The following is a 20,903-nucleotide window of genomic DNA, read 5'->3' as shown; positions in this document are numbered from 1 at the left end:
ACAATTAGTCAAGTCCACATCGACATGGGCTGCTTGCATGTGTCCTTGAAGTTCTGAATAAACCGGGCTTTTAACTCGGCCCAGGAACCAATGGAATTAGGTGGCAGTCCATTTAACCAAGTGCGGGCCGTTCCATCCAGCATCATAGTGAAGTACTTGGCCATTGCCACGTCACTGACCTCCAGCACACTACTGGAATCAGCTAATTTGCCATCTGCCAGCTCTTTGCCGTCTGCTAGCTGACGGCAAAGAAGCTCTTTGCCATCAGCTACCCAGAAGCAGACGGCAAAGAAAAGGCAGACGGCAAAGAAGCTCTTTGCCATCTGCCAGCTCTTTGCCATCTGCCAGCAGACGGCAAAGAAACTTTGCCGTCCGCTGGCAGACGGCAAAGAGTGTGGTGGCCCCCACCCCCCGCTCGTTTGAAAAAATCTTAACGGCCCACCTCTTTGCCGTCCGCTAGCAGACGGCAAAGAGGCAAAAAGGCGGACGGCAAAGAGGGCACTTTACTAACGGCAGGTACCCCCCCGCCCGTTACTCACTTCCTCCTCGCCCTTCTCCTCCCACCCCCCCGCCGCCGCCCGCCGCACGCCGCCGCCCCGTCGCCCCCGCCGCCCCACCGCCCCGTCGCCCCCCCGCCCCGGCCCCCCACCGCCCCGCGCCCCACCGCCGCCCCGGCCCCCCGCCGCCATGGCCCCCCGCCGCCCCCCGCCACCCCAGGCCGCCCCAGGCCGCCTCCTCCACCGCCCCGCCCCGGCCCCCCGCCGCCCGCCCCCCCCCCGCCGCCCCGGCCCCCCGCCGCCCCGCCTCCTCCACCGCCCCGCCCCGCCCCCCCGCCGCCCCGGCCCCCCGCCGCCCCGCCTCCTCCACTGCCCCGTCCCGGCCCCCCGTCGTCAGCCCCTCCCCGACCCGTCGCCGCCCCCCACAGTGAGCCCCTCCCATTTTTTTCTGTTTTTTTGTTTTTCTTTTCTGTTTAGATAAGGTTTTTTAGTTTAAGTTTTTTCAGTTTAGAATTAATTAGTTTAGGTTATTTAGTTTAATTAGTTTAGGTTTAATTAGTTTAAATAGTTTAGTTTTAATTAGTTTAGGTTTTTAGTTTAGGTTTAGGTTAAGTAGAAGGGGGAGAAGAAGAAGAAGAAGAAGAAGAAGAAGAAGAAGAAGAAGAAGAGGAGGAGGAGGAGGAGGAGGAGAAAGAAGAAGAAGAAGAAGAAGAAGAAGAAGAAGAAGAAGAGGAGGAGGAGGAGGAGGAGGAGAAAGAAGAAGAAGAAGAAGAAGAAGAAGAAGAAGAAGAAGAAGAAGAAGAAGAAGAAGAAGAAGAAGAAGAAGAAGAAGAAGAGGAGGAGGAGGAGGAGGAGAAAGAAGAAGAAGAAGACGGGGGATGAGAAGAAGTAGAAGAATGAGAAGAAGTAGAAGTAGTAGAAGAATGAGAAGACCCCCTGACCCCCTGACCCCCCAACCCCGACACCACACCCCCACACCCGACCCCGACTCCACCCCGACACCCGACCCCCTAACCCCCTGACCCCGACACGACACCCCGACCCCCCGACCCCCTGACCCCGACACGACACACCGACCCCCCGACCCCGAAACAGCACCCCGACCCCGACACGGCACCCCGACACCGACACGGCACCCCGACACCGACACGGCACCCCGACCCCCGACACGGCACCCCCGACACCCCGACACCCCGACCCCGAGACCCCGACCCCGACCCCGACCCCGACCCCGACCCCGACACCCCGACCCCGGGCCTGACCCGACACCCCGACCCCGACACCGACACGGCACCCCGACCCCGACCCGGCACCCTGACCCGACACCCCGACCTCGAGACCCCGACCCCGACACGACACCCCGAGACCGACACGACACCCCGACCCCCGACACCTCCCGAAAAGGTGTTCTTTGGCCTTCCAGAAGCCGACGGGGTCATATATATGTGAATTATTAGTTAGGTCATATATCTTTCGATTTTGTTATGAAAAACATCATATATAATTGTGTTGATCGGGTAGTTTTAAATGTGCAGTTGTTTCATCGCTGCGAGGTTTGGTGTTCGACGACCTCGCCGTGCGTTTGACGAGCTCTGCCCCTTCGTTCGTGGGTGAGCACAAATGACATGTCCTCCTCCCCCATTAATTATTTGATCTATTCCGATGAAACTTGATAGCTAGATATATATGTGTCTTGAATCATCAGTATGCGTAACCAATATGTGTCTCCCGTTCGAAAGCGTCATAGTTATAAATATGCATGCATTTGCATATTTATAACCTTGATTCTTTCGAATTGTCCAACGCTATCCATGGACAGCCTGAGTATGTTTAGATTGGGTTCGTTTTCCCATATGCTTTGCTCCGGATCCGACGCATAAATTTCGTCAGTGCCTCCCCTGTTGTTCTTCGGGTACACATCCTCTCTGTTTATTGCAGAGATGTGTATCAGGAGAACAGCGGGGAGGTGCTGCCGAAATTTTGCGTAGGATCCGGTGCATAGCATGGGAAAATGAACCCAATCTAAACATACTCGGGTGGGATTAGGACCTATCATTACCTATTAGAGTGTAGGTTGCATGGACGTAATAAAATTGACAAAGTAGATCAACTGATGAATACATACATGTTGAATTATATATATATATATATTTGTTGTGTGTCTAGTAGCTCTGAAAGTCAAGATGAGTGATCGTGCGTGGATGTACACCGGTCACACTGGTCAGAACAAATGGAGCACTAAATGGTTCACAAAAACCAAGGGGTTTGTGCGAGCCGCATTTGCAAATGGCCAGAGGAAAACCTAGTGCCCCTGTTTACGGTGCGGCAATTGGGAAAAGAGGACAGAGGCTGAAATGGGCAAACACCTGCAGAAGAGTGGTTTTACGCCCGATTATACGGTGTGGACATTTCATGGTGAGTCTGCCCAACGTGACCGAGCTGAGGTGGATCGTCGTCGCACCGACGAGCATGGTACCGGGATGGAAAACATGGTGCAAGACTTTGATGATGCTCGGGATTCGGACGAGGAGATGGAGGAATCTGCAAAGGCCTTCAATGAAATGTTGGAGTCTTCAAAACGTCCGCTCCATGAGCACACTGAGCTTTGTCAGTTGGATGCCATCTCACAAGTAATGGCTCTGAAGGCTCAGTTCAACTTGGGCAGAGAATGCTACGATGCAATGATGACAGTATTTGGACGCTTTCTACCCAAAGGCCATGTAATGCCTGCAAACCTGTACCAGTCGGACAAAATCCTCCGTGCACTGAAGATGCCCTATGATAAGATACATGCCTGTGAGAAAGGATGTGTCTTGTTTAGGCTTGACTATGCGGACTTGAACTATTGTCCCATTTGCAAGTCTTCCAGGTATGTTGTGGTAGACAACGGTATGGGTGAGAAGACACAGACCAAAATCCCCGTTAGTGTTCTTCGGTATATGCCAATCGTACCAAGACTTCAACGTCTTTTCATGGTCGAAGAGACGGCCAGACAGATGACATGGCACAAAACGGGCAAAAGAACCGAACTAGATGCAGATGGGAATCTGATGATTGTACACACATCGGATGGTGTTGCGTGGAAAAAGTTTGATGAATTACATGGTGACAAAGCGGCAGATCCGAGGCATCCTCGAGTCGGCATCAGCACGGATGGGTTCAGTGTGTTTGGTATGACGGCAGCCCAATACAGTTGTTGGCCCGTATTTGTCTTTCCACTCAATCTCCCCCCCGGACAGATTATGCAAAGAAAGAACATTTTCCTGACGTTGATAATTCCAGGGCCCAACTATCCAGGGAAAAATATGAATGTGTACATGCAACTGCTTAAGGACGAATTGCAAGAAGCCTGGGATAATGGGTTCAATACATACAATGCCTATAGCAAACGGAACTTCATAATGCGTGTCTGGTACATGTACTCGACGCATGACTTGCCGGCGTATGCGCTATTCGTTGGCTGGTGTGTGCATGGAAGGTTCCCGTGCCCCACATGCAAGGGAGCTCTTGAGTTTCGTTGGCTTCAGGCCGGTCGCAAGTTTTCTTGCTTCGACATGCATAGACAGTTCCTGAATCCTCGCCATAAGTTCAGGAATGACAAGAAGAACTTCATGAGAGGTAGAGTTGTCAAAAACTCTGCACCACATGCATTGACAGGCCAACAGACCCTGGATCAGTTAAACGCTCTCGAGCCAGATCCAGAGCGTCCAGGGTACTTCAAGGGGTATAATTCTAAGCACGCCTGGACTCACAAAACATGCTTATGGGATCTGCCTTACTTCAAAGACCTCCTTTGCCCACACAACATCGACGTGATGCACACTGAGAAGAATATCGCCGAGGCACTTTTTGGTACATTGTTTGGCATAGATGGGAAGTCAAAGGATAATACTAAGGCTAGAGTCGATCTGGAGGCGCTATGTGATAGGCCGTTACAAAACATGAAAGAACCGAAAGGAAAGCAGAACTGGACGAAGCCAAAGGCATGGTTCAATCTTGGAAGGCCAGCTATGAGGGAAATTATCTTGTGGGTGAAAATGCAGTTGATGTTCCCCGATGGGTAAGCAGCGAATCTACAGAGGGGAGCCAGTCTTGATAAATTGAAGATATTTGGTCTCAAGAGTCATGATTGGCACATATGGATTGAGCGGGTAATGCCGGTGATGTTGCGTGGCTTCATCCCTGAGGATGAATGGCTAGTACTGGCAGAACTCAGCTATTTCTTCCGTGTTCTTTGTGCGAAAGAACTATCGCCTGGCGTGCTAGAAGAAATGGAAGAGTTGGCGCCGGAGTTGATCTGCAAGTTAGAGAAGATCTTTCCACCGGGCTTCTTTAATCCAATGCAACATTTGATTTTGCATCTCCCGACCGAGGCAAGATTGGGGGGGCCCGTGCAAAATCGTTGGTGCTACCCAACTGAGAGGATGCAGAAGACGCTTCGACAAAAATGTAAAAATAAACGTAGAATTGAAGCATCGATGGCTGAGGCATTCATCACTGAGGAGGCGGCAAACTTCGTCACAGCACACTATGAAGCCAAAAATCGTCATTTGCATAATCCGAAGCCTCGGTACAATGCTGACGACCCTAAAAAGGGTGGATCCAACCTCAGCCTATTCAAAGGGAATCTCGCACCAGCCAGTGTTTCAAATCCAGTATCTTTGGATAACGAACAATGGCAGACCATTTCGTTGTATATCTTCAACAACCTGATAGAAGTGCGGCCGTACATCGAGTAAGTTCTCGGTACATAGTTTCGCAACTTCTATTTCCTTTGAACTGCTCTTATTCCTGGATATTTCATACAGTCGATACGTCGCCTTATTCTCGTATGGAGCGGTGATCCAAAAGGATTCTGTCGAAGAGTATGAGCTTCTCGCAAAGCAAGGAGGCGGCTATCCCGGTTTCATCTCTTGGTTCAAACAAACGGTAATTTCTATTAGACTTGTAGGCTAATTTGTAGGCGGCTATCCCGGTTTCATTCGCTAATTTGTGCGTAATGCAACAATCCTTTCATATTAAACTTGTAGGCTAATTCAGAGTCTATGGACGCTGAATTGAGACAAGTCGCTAATGGTTTTGACTATAAGGTCCGTTCATTTGACAAATACGACATCAACGGGTATCGCTTTCGTACCTATGGCAAAGAGCTATCTATGGCCGACCAAAAGTATACAAATTGTTGTGTATCTGCTATCGGCGAAGGAGGTACCGAGTATTATGGGAGAGTTGAAGCAATTTATGAACTTCTATTCTATGGTGAAAACCCACCGAATGTCGTAGTCTTCAAATGTTATTGGTTTCAGCCGAAGGAGACTAGAAGGACTCATGAACATATAGGGCTAGTTGAAATCAACCAAAGCACCCATTTAGATGTTCCTGATGTCTATATTACGGCTCAACAGGCGACCCAAGTATTCTATCTACCGTGGGCCTGCCAAACTAATCCAAATCTGAAAGGTTGGGATGTCGTTTATGAAGTGCCGCCACGTGCTAGACTATCTCCCCCAAAGGAAGAGGATTATGAACCTCACATTAACCCAGACACATATGAAGGAGAATTCTTCCAAGAGACACGTCTTTCCAAAAAGCGTTTCAAGAACCACTATACTTCACCCCAAAACATTGAAGTAGACAGCGACAGTGAATCCGACATCACCCCAGAGGAGGAACAAGAAGAGCCGGAACAAGAAGAGGTTACTGCTGCGGATGACCTATCATTGCTTGACCGATTACGTCAAGGTGGCCTTGCACATGTTGATGCCACTGAACCCTATGAGCCCGTCATTTATTATTTATGATGATGATTATGCATTTATTGATGATACTGATCGAGATTATTAGTAGTGTCAGGTATTAAATTTTTTAATGTTGTACTTGATGATGATACACTTAAGTGATACACATATTATTATTCATGTCGGTCTTTTTTTATGTTGTACTAATTTCGTTTACTGTTTGTCATGGCAGGTGTTGAAAGATGGTGGGCGCTGGTCGGGAGCGCGCCAAGGCCCCTTCTTCGTCGGCGCATGGTCTGAAGTCTTCGATTCCAGACGTACCTCTCCGCCGAGCGTTGCTGGACAGTATGTCCACACCGCCGGGCCCTTCTTCGTCGACCGCGGTGCCCAGCACGGGACGAGATAGGAAGAGAGGAGGTGGGACACGTGGTCGCGGGAGAGGAGGTAGGGTGACTGCTACGGCGCCTTCCTCGCCGCCACCCCTAGCTGTTTCACCCGAGCACGTGACTGCTAGGGTGGACTCGTCCGAGGAGGAGGCTACACGGACTCCGGTCCACGAGCCTCCGGTCCACGGGTCTTGGGCCCGCGAGCCTCGGGTCGACTGGCCTTCGGCCCACGAGAGTTCGGCCCACGAGACCCCGGAGGAGCACACGTCCGGATGGGGTACCTGGCCGGATCAGCCCGAGGAGCCGAGTGGCCATGCTGATGATGGCGGGGAGCCGACTGATCTTGAGGAGGAGGGTGGCACCATCTACCAGCGTGGTGCTACACGGCTCCCGTCCGTGCCGGCGACCCGCGAGCAGAGGTGGTTGATCTTCCCTGATGGGGAGAGGTACGTAAGTGCATTTAATATTTTTGTACCTTCTGCATTCACGTTTCTTCAAATAACTAATGCGTTGGCCTTGTCATGCTGCAGGGGTTGGGACCACCATCATAGTGTCCGCCGGCCCAACTCCGTCCTTGGAGTTCTTTGCCGGCAAAACTTCCCGGGGTTTGTCACGTTGCCTGGTGAGGGTCGGCTTCCAGAGCTTGGGTTGAGCTGGGAGCACTACGTGGCTGCCCCGGCCCCGCCGGATGTCATTATCGACGGTGTCGTGTGCGACACGAGGGCAGACATGGTGATCAGGACGTTCTGGGTAATTTCTCCTTTACACATTTCAAAATCTTCAACTAGCTAGTTATTAATTGTACTAATCAATATTGTGTCATTTGATTGCAGACATTCTACAGGTGTGAGGAGGGATACGAGGAGGACAGCGCAAATGTTATCCAGAACGTCTACAAGCGCCTACTCCAGAACTTACGGCACGAGGCTCGGGTGCAGGCTGTTCGAGACTACTACGCCTTGCATGGTATCAAGAAGACCAAGCCGGCGTGCCGCGATAAGTTCCTGAGTAAGGAGCAGTACATGAAGGTAATTCTTAAGGCCTTCTACTTAAGTTCCTTCATTTAGTAATTCTTAGCCGTAGCGCTCAAGTTTCTATTTGCTAACTTAGGCGCCTCCGAGATGGTGTGCGGATCGGATGGATTGTTGGGAGGTGTTGGTCGATGAGTGGTGCTCACAAGAATGGCTAGCCCTCCACAACCAGGCCAAGGACAAACGTGCCCAAATGGAAGGTGTGCCACACCATCAAGGCAGCTCCAACTTATATCAGTTCGGGCGCACCTGGGTATGTGGTTTGCTTCATGATTCATGCAATTCATTCATCATGCTAGCTTGAGCCCTTTAATTACTAATTTTCATTGTTTCTCTCTTTCAGGCACGCTACAATAAGGCGGGTAAGGTGCCAGAGGTGTACGACCTGTATGCCATGGCCCACACTGGCTCTTTCAAGAAAGTCAATGCTTTCTCTCAGTCTGACCTCGATGATGCAAACAACTTCACCAACATCTCCTCCCACAACAAGCTCGTGAGATATAGAGATGAGGGGAAGGCGAGGAAAGGGGAGGACTTTAACCCGAGCCAGGATCCCATTGATCCAGAGCTGGTGATGATATCTGGTGGCGGGAGGTCCCATGGCTCCATAGCCATTGGAGATGGACTTATCCGTTGTCCTAGCACTCTCCCGGAGATCAAGGCGCGCCAGTCGAGCTCCGCTCCTGAGATAAGGCCTCGTGAACGGCCAGTGCAACTCGCCATCAAGGTTAGTGATACGTACTCAGTTATCTTTCTCCATTACATTGTGTGCGCTTCCATCAATGATTACAAATGGTCATGTGAGTGGTGTTGCAGGATGCTATACAGACTGAGAGAGATAGAATGGAGAAACTTTTGGCGGAGGCGGCGGAGAGGCAGCGGGAGATGGAGGAGAGGACGAGAAAGATGATGGAGGAGGAGAGGGCACGGAATGACATGCAGGCAAGGGCCATGTACGAGCTCCTTGTGGTAAGTTTCTTCTGCAGATTACTTGCTAGTCTTAACATTTGAGTCTCATTACTAACTAGTATGACTCTGTTCTGAAAACCAAATGTGCAGTCTGTGTGCGAGAAGTCCGGTCAGCCCGCTCCGCCGATGCCAGTGATTGCTCCTGGGAGCACGGTGAGTTTAGTTTGAATGGACATTACTTGGTAGTCTTAACATTTGAGTGTCGTAATGCTAACGAGACATTGGAAATGATCTTTGGTGCAGCTTAACTCCAGAAACGCATCGCACGATCCTTCTCCAGGTAGCGGCACTAGCCACCCCGCTCCTACACCTCCCTGATCACGGTAAGTTTCTCTAGTGTTTTGCTTAACAAATGCATAAAGACCTAGACTTAGCTTTATTTCCTCCAATATGCTTACCATAATGACCTAGAGTTAGCTTATTTTCCTCCAAAATGACCCATTTTACCTAGGTTAGCTTATAAATGATGCAGTTCATCCAAGTTAGCTCAAAAATGACCCATTTTACCTAGATTAGCTCCTAAATGATCCATTTTACCTACGTTAGCTTTAAAATGGCCCATTTCACCTAGGTTAACTCCAAAATGACCCATCTTACCTAGGTTATCTCATAAACGATCCATTTCAACTAATTTAGCTCATAAACGATCCATTTGACCTAAGTGAGCTAAAAAACGATCCATTTCACCTAAATTAGCTCTTAAATGATCCATTTCACCTAAGTTAGCTCAAAAAGATCCATTTCAACTAAATTAGCTCTAAAATGACCCATTTTACGTAGATGAGCTCCTAAATGATCCATTTTACCTACGTTAGCTTTAAAATGACCCATTTCACCTAGGTTAGCTCCAAAATGACCCATTTGACCTAGGTTAGCTCCAAAATGACCCATTTCACCTAGGTTAGCTCCAAAATGACACATTTCACCTTACTTAGCTCAAAAATGATGCCCTTCACCTTAGTTAGCTCATAAACGACCCATTTCAACTAAGTTAGCTCATAAATGATCCATTTCAACTAAGTTAGCTCATAAACAACCCATTTCAACTTAGTTAGCTCATATATGATCCATTTCACCTAAGTTAGCTCATAAATGACATATACTTCTTGTTCTAGTCTTCTTCTTGTTCTAGTCACCTATTTCTAACTTTCTTATTTACCATTTTGCAGATTTCATTCACTTCATGGAAGCTAGCTTGCTATGATGGAGTGCTTGCTTTTCCTTTGATGAAACTTTGCATTGTATCTAGCTTGCTATGATGGAACTTGCTATCTTGATGAAACTTGGCATTATAATATATATATGGATGGAACAATGTGTATGGATGGAACTTGCTTATGTATGAACAATGTGTATGGATGAAACAGATGTGATATGTGATATGAAACTTATGTGCTGGATATGTGATATGGAAATATATCTATATATGTCATATATATTTTCTGTGCAAATTGTGGGATTTAATAAAAAACAGAAAAAACAGCCAATATGCAGGCTCTTTGCCGTCTGCCACTGACGGCAAAGAGCTCTTTGCCGTCTGTGGCAGACGGCAAAGAAGCCACGTGGCAGCCAACTGTGCTTCCTGGGAGCTGACCCATTTGGTCAATTTGCCTACAGTGGCAGACGGCAAAGACTTTGCCATCTGTGGCAGACGGCAAAGAACCTTCACTTTGCCCTCTGTGGCAGACGGCAAAGAACCTGCACTTTGCCATCAGTGGCAGACGGCAAAGACCAGAGAAATTTTGCCGTCAGCGGCGGACGGCAAAGGTCTGCCGTTAGCCACTTAACGGACTGACAGCGCAATTATTGCCGTCCGCCCTCTTTGCCGTCCGCCGCAGACGGCAAAGAACCTTTGCCGTCCACCGCCAGGAAGCAGACGGCAAAGCAGCTGTTTACCGTAGCCTTCTTTGCCAGAGCCTTTTGCCGTCCGCGGCTGACGGCAAAGGTCTTTGCCGTCCGCCTTTCGAGCCTTTGCCATCCACCGTGGCAGACGGCAAAGTAGTTGTTTCCTATAGTGGCAACTCCATGGCCATCTCATAACTTTCAATCTACGCCCCGGACTGTAAGTCAGCCGTATAGTTAGGCACCTTTTGAGGCCCCTTAAAATCCTTGGGCAAACGCTCATTACGCAGTGCTGGTACTAAGCAAGGGACACCTCCCGTTCTCGTGGTCGTGCCTGCCTCAATGGAAGTCGTCGGATAAACCGGAAAAGACTGGTAAGCCGCCCACTGAGCCGCCTGCTCAATCGCCTGCTGAGCCGCCCGCTCAGCCACTTGGCGTATCTTGTCCTGATCAACCAAGTTAGGGGCTCCATCACGCGCCGGGTCACGTCCGCACGGTAGGTCGCGGCGCCGGGCGTTGCTTGAAACCGCCGCCGAGTCCATATGCCTGCTATAACTCGGGCTCCGGCTTGGGCGAGGGGTCGAATGAATCCTGTCTCGACTGTAAGAATATGCCTCCTGCTGTGCCAGAGCCATCTGAAGAAGTTCTCTGACCCTTCATGTTTCAATCGCCGTCGGAGAGTCGCCCTCCGTCGGGAGAGCCGCCAATGGTGCCGCCGCAGCGATCCTGTTCTCCAACGGGTTAGAATAATGACCCGGTGGTGTTGGTACATATTGAGGCGGAGCTGTGTTCACTCGAGGAGGTTCCATCACCTGTGGTTGAACCGGCATCCCAGCTCCGGGCGTCGCAGCCGGGTTTACCTCCGGCGGATTACTGGGGCCTGCACCGGGTGTACGGAAGAGGTTTCTAGGATCATAAATTGAAAGCAGACGGGATTGGGACTTTTGGTGCCTTCTCCTCATGACCTCGTTCGATGCATTTAAATCCATCGTAAGCTGGAACACTTCTGATTGAAGCTGCAGAGCAAGAGCATCCAAAGCCGCCCGCTCTGTGGCCAATCTGGTGTCCTCAGCTGCTAGGTTTTCTTTGGCTCGTGTTACTTCCTCACGTAACCGTGTCACTTCTGCATCATGTTCAGCCTGATCTGCCGGATTAACCGTGGCTGTTAACATGGTTGTCAGCCTCTCCATGAGATCTATCAGCACCTGAGCCGGCGGGCGCACAGGGCCTCCTGCCCCGGCTACCGCTGACCCAGAAGTTATTGTTGCCGCAGCCGTAGAGTTTTGACCGGGTTGAGTGCCAGCCATGAAGATCCCTACTCTGTTCGGCGGCTCAAAGGGGTCCGGAATACTGCTGCCATCGGAGCAGCCCCCAAGCCCGCCATCTTGCAATTGATACAATGAATCCGTCTGACCCATGGACGACTCACCGTCCGAATAGATGGCCGTCTCACCGTCAGACATGGATCCTTCAGGAAGTTCCCCTCCATGGATGCATCCCACGAAGGCACGCTTCATGGCGGGCGGAGCCCGGGCGGATCTCGCACGCTGAGCCGTCTCGACGATGTCGGTGCAGATGTCCGGCTCAGGGCCCGGCTCGCCGATCCGGCCGATGAAGACGTGAATTCCGCCGAAGGGGACCCGGTACCCGTACTCAACTGAGCCGGCGTCGTGGCCCCGGCCTGCGTCGTCGATGTAGAGCTTGCCGCGACGATTCTTGGTCATCCGGCCCACAGCGTATCCCTTGAGCCCTTCGAAGCTGCCCTTCAAGAACTCAAATCCACCGTGCGCTGGCCCCACGGTGGGCGCCAACTGTCGTGGAATTGTCACGGCAGATGTCCTAGTGAAAGGACTTAGTCGTGGAGCCATCGCAACTAGGAAGCAAGAAGGGGTTAATCGGGACAAAGGACACAAGGTTTCTACTGGTTCGGCCCCTTACGGTGAAGGTAAAAGCCTACGATCCAGTTTTGAGTGGGATTGCGTATGTCTCGATAACCATGGAGCGAGTCCGCTTGACCTAGCTCTCGATTTGATGTTACTTGCCCTAAGCCACCGCTGGGTCGTCCCCTTATATACAGGGTTGACGCCCTGCAGCTTACAGAGTCCCGACCGGCTTATAAATAGTGTTCGGCTCAGTGACTAGTTATTCTTGCCTTATAATACAAGTTACACACATATGGCGGTTTATCGCTATGGGCCTTAAGTCACCCTTTGGGCCTTGGGCCCTTAACTAACCCGCCATCTCCAGGAGTCGTCGTGGGCTTCATGAGTCGTCATAAGTATAACCCGGCCCCTGCTGGGCGCGTCATACTAATAACTATATCATCAAAGGGCTAGTTGTAGGGTTTTTGGGTGGAGAGGTTCATGGACTAGACGGGACGGCCCTGACAGAGGAGGTGGAGGTAGACATGAGACCGGTATTGGGAACCGGAGGAGCCGACTAATATTTTGGCCTCAGAAATAAACCCTGTTCAGTTGCAATCTTTTCACAATCCCGCTTACTGTGGCCCACAGGTGAGCATGCCAAACACACGATATTGAGGGGGCAATACTTTTCAAAATGACTAGATAAAGAACACTTTGGGCAAGTCAATATTTCCTCAACCATATTATCAATCATTGATTCAAAAGCAATGTGAGCATCCTGAGATTCTGGAACTTCCTGAGGAGAGATAGCTGGACTCGGCCCAATCAGAACATTTGAGCGATCCGTAATAGGAAAAATGGGCCTAGGAGCAGAGGGGCCAGCATGACAATTCAAAGAAGGATCACACGTCCCATGCACGGTACGTTCCGAAGAAACAGGAGAATGACCTCGGAGATCATGTAGATTACAGCGCTGTTGAATCATCGACGAGTCCACCGATCCAAAGACGATCAGAGGCGAAGCTACTGTCCATTGTAGATCAATGGGCTGAGGTGGATGAATAACCACACGTTCCGTGACAGGAATATGATAACCAGCAAACTCAGTGGCGGTGATGCATTCAGCCGAAGCATGATAACGATTGCCTTTGCAAACATTGTAGTTTTGAAATGTAGCAAAAGATAATTTCTTACGAACAGAAGGACCAGATTTAAGAGCTGACTTGGCAGGAGGATTATGCATAGCTAAGAGACCCAAAGCTGCCCTGCGCTTGGAAGGGCTAACTAAAATCCACTCTACATCACAGTCCTTCCAAATTTTGAACTCACGAACCCAATTTTTCCCCCATTGCCCCATAGATAAAAATAGCATTTGAATTGAGGGCAGGAGAAAGATCGTGTGTCCACGTTGTGAAATCCAACATCCTTACAAGAAACATTAAAACTGAATACCCTATCACCAATGGTTGAGACCAAGAAATCAATGGCAGAAGTCCCAACGTAGATTCAAGATCTGTGGCCACAGAATCTTCCGCGGGGCGAAAATCATGCCTACTGAATGAATCCACTAGGGTGAAAGATCCCATATTCTCCATAGGATGAACTGTGAGGCCCAATGTTGGGTCACGTAGCAGAAATTCAAAATTTTCTACGCATCACCAAGATCAATCTATGGAGTAATCTAGCAACGAGGGGAAGGGGAGTGCATCTACATACCATTGTAGATCGCGATGCGGAAGCGTTGCAAGAACACGGATGAAGGAGTCGTACTCGTAGCGATTCAGATCGCGGTTGGTTCCGATCTAAGCACCGAAGAACGGTGCCTCCGCGTTCAACACACGTGCAGCCCGGTGACGTCTCCCACGCCTTGATCCAGCAAGGAGAGAGGGAGAGGTTGGGGAAGACTCCGTCCAGCAGCAGCACGATGGCGTGGTGGTGGTGGAGGAGCGTGGCAATCCTGCAGGGCTTCGCCAAGCACCGCGGGAGAGGAGAAGGGAGAGGGGTAGGGCTGCGCCAAGAGAGAGGTGTTCTCGTGTGTATGGCAGCCCCAAAACCCCCAATATATATAGGGGAGGGGGAGGGGGTGCGCCCCCATCTAGGGTTCCCCCCCCCCCAAGGGGTGCGGCCAGCCCTAGATGGGACTTGGGGGGCGGCCAAGGGGGGAGAGAGAGGGGGGCGCCCCACTAGATGGGCCTAAGGCCCATCTGAGCCTAGGGTTTCCCCCTTCCCCCCTTCCTGCGCCCTGGGCCCCTTGTGGGAGGCGCACCAGCCCACCTAGGGGCTGGTCCCTTCCCACACTTGGCCCACGCAGCCCTCTGGGGCCGGTGGCCCCACCTGGTGGACCCCCGGGACCCTCCCGGTGGTCCCGGTACATTACCGATAGCACCCGAAACTTTTCCGGTGACCAAAACAGGACATCCCATATATAAATCTTTACCTCCGGACCATTCCGGAACTCCTCGTGACGTCCGGGATCTCATCCAGGACTCCGAACAACATTCGGTAACCACGTATATCTATTCCCTATAACCCTAGCGTCATCGAACCTTAAGTGTGTAGACCCTACGGGTTCGGGAACCATGCAGACATGACCGAGATGTTCTCCCGTCAATAACCAACAGTGGGATCTGGATACCCATGTTGGCTCCCACATGTTCCACGATGATCTCATCGGATGAACCACGATGTCAGGGATTCAATCAATCCCGTATACAATTCCCTTTGTCTATCGGTATGTTACTTGCCCGAGATTCGATCATCGGCATCCCGATACCTTGTTCAATCTCGTTACCGGCAAGTCTCTTTACTCGTTCCGTAACACATCATCCCGTGATCAACTCCTTGGTCACATTGTGCACATTATGATGATGTCCTACCGAGTGGGCCCAGAGATACCTCTCCGTTTACACGGAGTGAAAAATCCCAGTCTCGATTCGTGCCAACCCAACAGACACTTTCGGAGATACCTGTAGTGCACCTTTATAGCCACCTAGTTACGTTGTGACGTTTGGTACACCCAAAGCACTCCTACGGTATCTGGGAGTTGCACAATCTCATGGTCTAAGGAAATGATACTTGACATTAGAAAAGCTCTGAGCAAACGAACTACACGATCTTGTGCTAGGCTTAGGATTGGGTCTTGTCCATCACATCATTCTCCTAATGATGTGATCCTGTTATCAACGACATCCAATGTCCATGGTCAGGAAACCGTAACCATCTATTGATCAACGAGCTAGTCAACTAGAGGCTTACTAGGGACATGGTGTTGTCCATGTATCCACACATGTATCTGAGATTCCTATCAATACAATTCTAGCATGGATAATAAAGGATTATCATGAACTAGGAAATATAGTAATAACCAATTTATTATTGCCTCTAGGGCATATTTCCAATAGTCTCCCCCTTGCACTAGAGTCAATAATCTAGTTCACATCACCATGTGATTAACACTCACAGGTCACATCACCATGTGACCAACATCTAAAGAGTTTACTAGAGTCAACAATCTAGTTCACATCACTATGTGATTAACACTCAATGAGTTCTGGTTTGATCGTGTTATGCATGTGAGAGAGGTTATTAGTCAACGGGTCTGAACCTTTCAAATCCGTGTGTGCTTTATGAATATCTATGTCATCTTGTGGATGCTACCACGCGCTATTTGGAGCCATTTCAAATAACTGCTCTACTATACGAATCCGGTTTACTACTCAGAGTCAACCGGATTAGTGTCAAAGTTCGCATCGACGTAACTCTTTACGACGAACTCATTTTCACCTCCATAATCGAGAAAATTCCTTAGTCCACTAGATACTAAGGATAAGTTCGACCGCTGTCACGTGATCCATTCCCGGATCACTATTGTACCCCTTGACCAATTCATGGCAAGGCACACTTCATGTGCGGTACACAGCATAGCATACTGTAGAGGCTACGTCTAAAGCATAGGGGACGACCTTCGTCCTTTCTCTCTCTTCTGCTGTGGTCAGGTCTTGAGTCTTACTCAATACTCACACCTTGTAACACAGCCAAGAACTCCTTCTTTGCTGATCTATTTTGAACTCTTTCAAAATCATGTCAAGGTGTGCGTTCTTTGAAAGTATCATCAGGTGTCTTGATCTATCTCTATAGATCTTGATGCCCAATATCTAAGCAGCTTTATCTAGGTCTTCCTTTGAAAAACTCCTTTCAAACAACCCTTTATGCTTTCCAGAAATTTTAGACCATTTCGGATCAACAATATGTCATTCACATATACTTATCAGAAATGTTGTAGTGCTCCCACTCACTTCTTTGGAAATACAAGTTTCTCATAAACTTTGTATAAACCCAAAATCTTTGATCATCTCATCAAAGCGTACATTCCAACTCCGAGATGCTTACTCCAGTCCTTAGAAGGATTGCTGGAGCTTTGCACACTTGTTAGCATCTTTCAGGATTGACAAAAACCTTCTGGTTGTATCACATACAACCTTTCCTCAAGAAAATCTTCGAGGAAACAATGTTTTGACATCCTATCTGCAAGACTGCTAATACAATTCCAACAGACTCTTAGAATCGCTATGAGTGAGAAAGTCTCATCGTAGTCAACTCCTTGAACTTGTCGGAAAACATCTTAACGACAAGCCGAGCTTTCTTAATGGTGACACTTACCATTATTGTCTGTCTTCCTTTTAAATCCATCTGCACCCAACAGCCTTACGACCATCAAGTACATGGATCCTCTCTCGAATTTTATGGCCTCGAGCCATTCGTCGGAATATGGGCCCACCATCGCTTCTCCATAGCTCGTAGGTTCATTGTTATCTAGCAACATGACTTCCAAGACAGGATCACGTACCCCTCTAAAGCAGTACGCATCCTCGTCGTCCTACGAGGTTTGGTAGTGACTTGATCCGAAGTTTCATGATCACTATCATGAGCTTCCACTTCAATTGGTGTAGGTGCCACAGGAACAACTTCTTGTGCCCTGCTACACACTAGTTGAAGTGACGGTTCAATAACCTTATCAAGTCTCCACCATCCTCCTGCTCAATTCTTTCGAGAGAAACTTTTCCTCGAGAAAGGAACCGTTTCTAGAAGCAATTACTTTTGCTTCAAGATCTGAAACAGGAGGTATACCCAACTGTTTTGGGTATTCTATGAAGATGCATTTATCCGCTTTGGGTTCGAGCTTATCAGCCTGAAACTTTTTCACATAAGCATCGCAGCCCCAAACTTTTAAGAAACGACAACTTAGGTTTCTCTAAACGGTGTCGTCTCAACGGAATTGCGCGGTGCCCTATTTAAAGTGAATGCGGTTGTCTCTAATGCCTAACCCATGAACGATAGTGGTAATTCGATAAGAGACATCATGGTATGCACCATATCCAATAGGGTGCAGTTATGATGTTCGGACACACCATCACACTGTGGTGTTCCAGGCGGTATTAATTGTGAAACACTTTCCACAATGTCTTAATTGTGTGCCAAATTCGTAACTCAGATATCTCTATGATCATATCATAGACATTTTATCCTCTTGTCACGACGATCTTTCAACTTCACTCTGAAATTACTTGAACCTTTCAATAATTCAGACTTGTGTTTCATCAAGTAAATATTCTCAGCATCTACTCAAATCATCTGTGAAGTAAGAACATAACGATATCCACTGCATGCCTCAGCACTCATTGGACTGCATACATCAAAATGTATTACTTCCAACAAGTTGCTCTCTTGTTCCATCTTACTGAAAACGAGGCTTTTCAGTCATCTTGCCCATGTGGTATGATTTGCATGTCTCAAGTGATTCAAAATCAAGTGAGTCCGAACGATCCATCTGCATGGAGTTTCTTCATGCATATATATACCAATAGACATGGTTCGCATGTCTCAATCTTTTCAAAAAAATGAGTGAGTCCAAAGATCCATCTACGTGGAGCTTCTTCATGCGTTTTATCCCAATATGACTCAAATAGCAGTGCCACAAGTATGTGGTACTATCATTACTTTTGGCATGAACATGTGTATCACTACGATCGAGATTCATTTTAGGTGCAAGACCATTGAAGGTATTATTCAAATAAACAGAGTAACCATTATTCTCCTTAAATGAATATCCGTATTGCGATAAACACAATCCAATCATGTTTATGCTCAACGCAAACACCAAATCTCGATGGTAGAGGGAGCATGCGATGCTTGATCACATCAACCTTGGAAACACTTCCAACACTTATCGTCATCTCACCTTTAGCTAGTCTCCGTTTATTCTGCAACTTTTATTTCGAGTTACTAACACTTAGCAACCGAACCGGTATCTAATACCCTGGTGCTGCTAGGAGTACTAGTAAAGTACACATTCATATAATCTATATCCAATATACTTCTGTCGACCTTGCCTGCCTTCTCATCTACCAAGTATCTAGGGTAGCTCTGCTTCAGTGACCGTTCCCCTCATTTGCAGAAGCACTTAGTCTCGGGTTTGGGTTCAACCTTGGGATTCTCCACTAGAGTAGCAAATGATTTGCTATTTCATGAGGTATCCCTTTTGCCCTTGCCCTTCTAGAAACTAGTGGTTTTACTAACCATCAACAATTGATGCTCCTTCTTGATTTCTACTTTCGTGGTGTCAAACATCGCGAGTTGCTCAAGGATCATCATGTCTATCCCTGATATGTTATAGTTCATCACGAAGCTCTAATAGCTTGATGGCAGTGACTATGGAGAACCATCACTATCTCATCTCGAAGATTAACTCCCACTCGATTCAAGTGATTGTAGTACTCAGATAATCTGAGCACATGCTCAACGATTGAGCTTTTCTCCCTTAGTTTGCAGGCTTAAGAAACTTGTCAGAGGTCTCATACCTCTTGACGTGGGCACTAGTCTGAAATCCCAATTTCAGTCTTCGGAACATCTCATATGTTCTGCGACATTTCAAAACGTCTTTGGTGCCACAATTCTAAACCGTTAGCATTACGCACTGAACTATCACGTAGTCATCAAAAAAGTGTATGTCAGATGTTTCGCAACATCGATAGACGAAGCTGAGGTTCGGCACACCGAGCGGTGCATTAAGGACATAAGCCTTCTGTGCAGCAATGAGGACAATCCTCAGTTCACGGACCCAGTCCGCATAATTGCTACTATCAACTTTCAACTAAATTTTCTCTAGGAACATATCTTAAACAGTAGAACCAAAGCGCAAGCTATGACATAATTTGCAAAGTCCTTTTGACTATGTTCATGATAATGAAGTTCATCTGATCATTTAATGAACTCCCACTCAGATAGACATCCCTCTAGTCATCTAAGTGATACATGATCCGAGTCAAACTAGGCCGTGTCCGATCATCACGTGAGACGGACTAGTCATTATCGGTGAACATCTCCATGTTGATCGTATCTACTATACGACTCATGTTCGACCTTTCGGTCTCTTGTGTTCCGAGGCCATGTCTGTACATGCTAGGCTCGTCAAGTCAACCTAAGTGTTTCGCATGTGTTCCGTGGCCATGTCTGTACAAGCTAGGCTTGTCAACACCCGTTGTATTCGAACGTTAGAATCTATCACACCCGATCATCACGTGGTGCTTCAAAACAACGAACCTTCGCAACGGTGCACAGTTAGGGGGAACACTTCTCTTGAAATTTTAGTGAGGGATCATCTTATTTATGCTACCGTCGTTCTAAGCAAATAAGATGTAAACATGACAAACATCACATGCAAATCATAAAGTGACATGATATGGCCAATATCATCTTGCGCCTTTTGATCTCCATCTTCGAGGCGCGGCATGATCACCTTTGTCACCGGCATGACACCATGATCTCCATCATCATGATCTCCATCATCGTGTCTTCTTGAAGTTGTCTCGCCAACTATTACTTCTACTACTATGGCTAACGGTTAGCAATAAAGTAAAGTAATTACATGGCGTTTTCATTGACACGCAGGTCATACAATAAATTAAGACAACTCCTATGGATCCTGCCGGTTGTCATACTCATCAACATGCAAGTCGTGGTTCCTATTACAAGAATATGATCAATCTCATACATCACATATATCATTCATCACATCTTCAGGCCATATCACATCACAAGGCACATGCTGCAAAAACAAGTTAGACGTCCTCTAATTGTTGTTGCAAGTTTTTACGTGGCTTGTATAGGTTTCTAGCAAGAACGTTTCTTACCTACGTAAGACCACAACGTGATATGCCAATTTCTATTTACCCTTCATAAGGACCCTTTTCATCGAATCCGTTCCGACTAAAGTGGGAGAGACAGACACCCGCTAGCCACCTTATGCAACTAGTGCATGTCAGTCGGTGGAACCTGTCTCACGTAAGCGTACGTGTAAGGTCGGTCCGGGCCGCTTCATCCCACAATACCGCCGAAACAAGATAAGACTAGTAGCGGCAAGAAGAATTGGCAACATCTACGCCCACAACTGCTTTGTGTTCTACTCGTGCATAGAAACTACGCATAGACCTAGCTCATGATGCCACTATTGGGTTACGTAGCAGAAATTCAAAATTTTCTACGCATCACCAAGATCAATCTATGGAGTAATCTAGCA

Source organism: Aegilops tauschii, chromosome 6 (genome assembly GCF_002575655.3).
Source record: "Aegilops tauschii subsp. strangulata cultivar AL8/78 chromosome 6, Aet v6.0, whole genome shotgun sequence".
In the NCBI taxonomy this organism is placed as follows: Eukaryota; Viridiplantae; Streptophyta; class Magnoliopsida; order Poales; family Poaceae; genus Aegilops; species Aegilops tauschii.
This window is presented reverse-complemented; position numbering follows the sequence as displayed.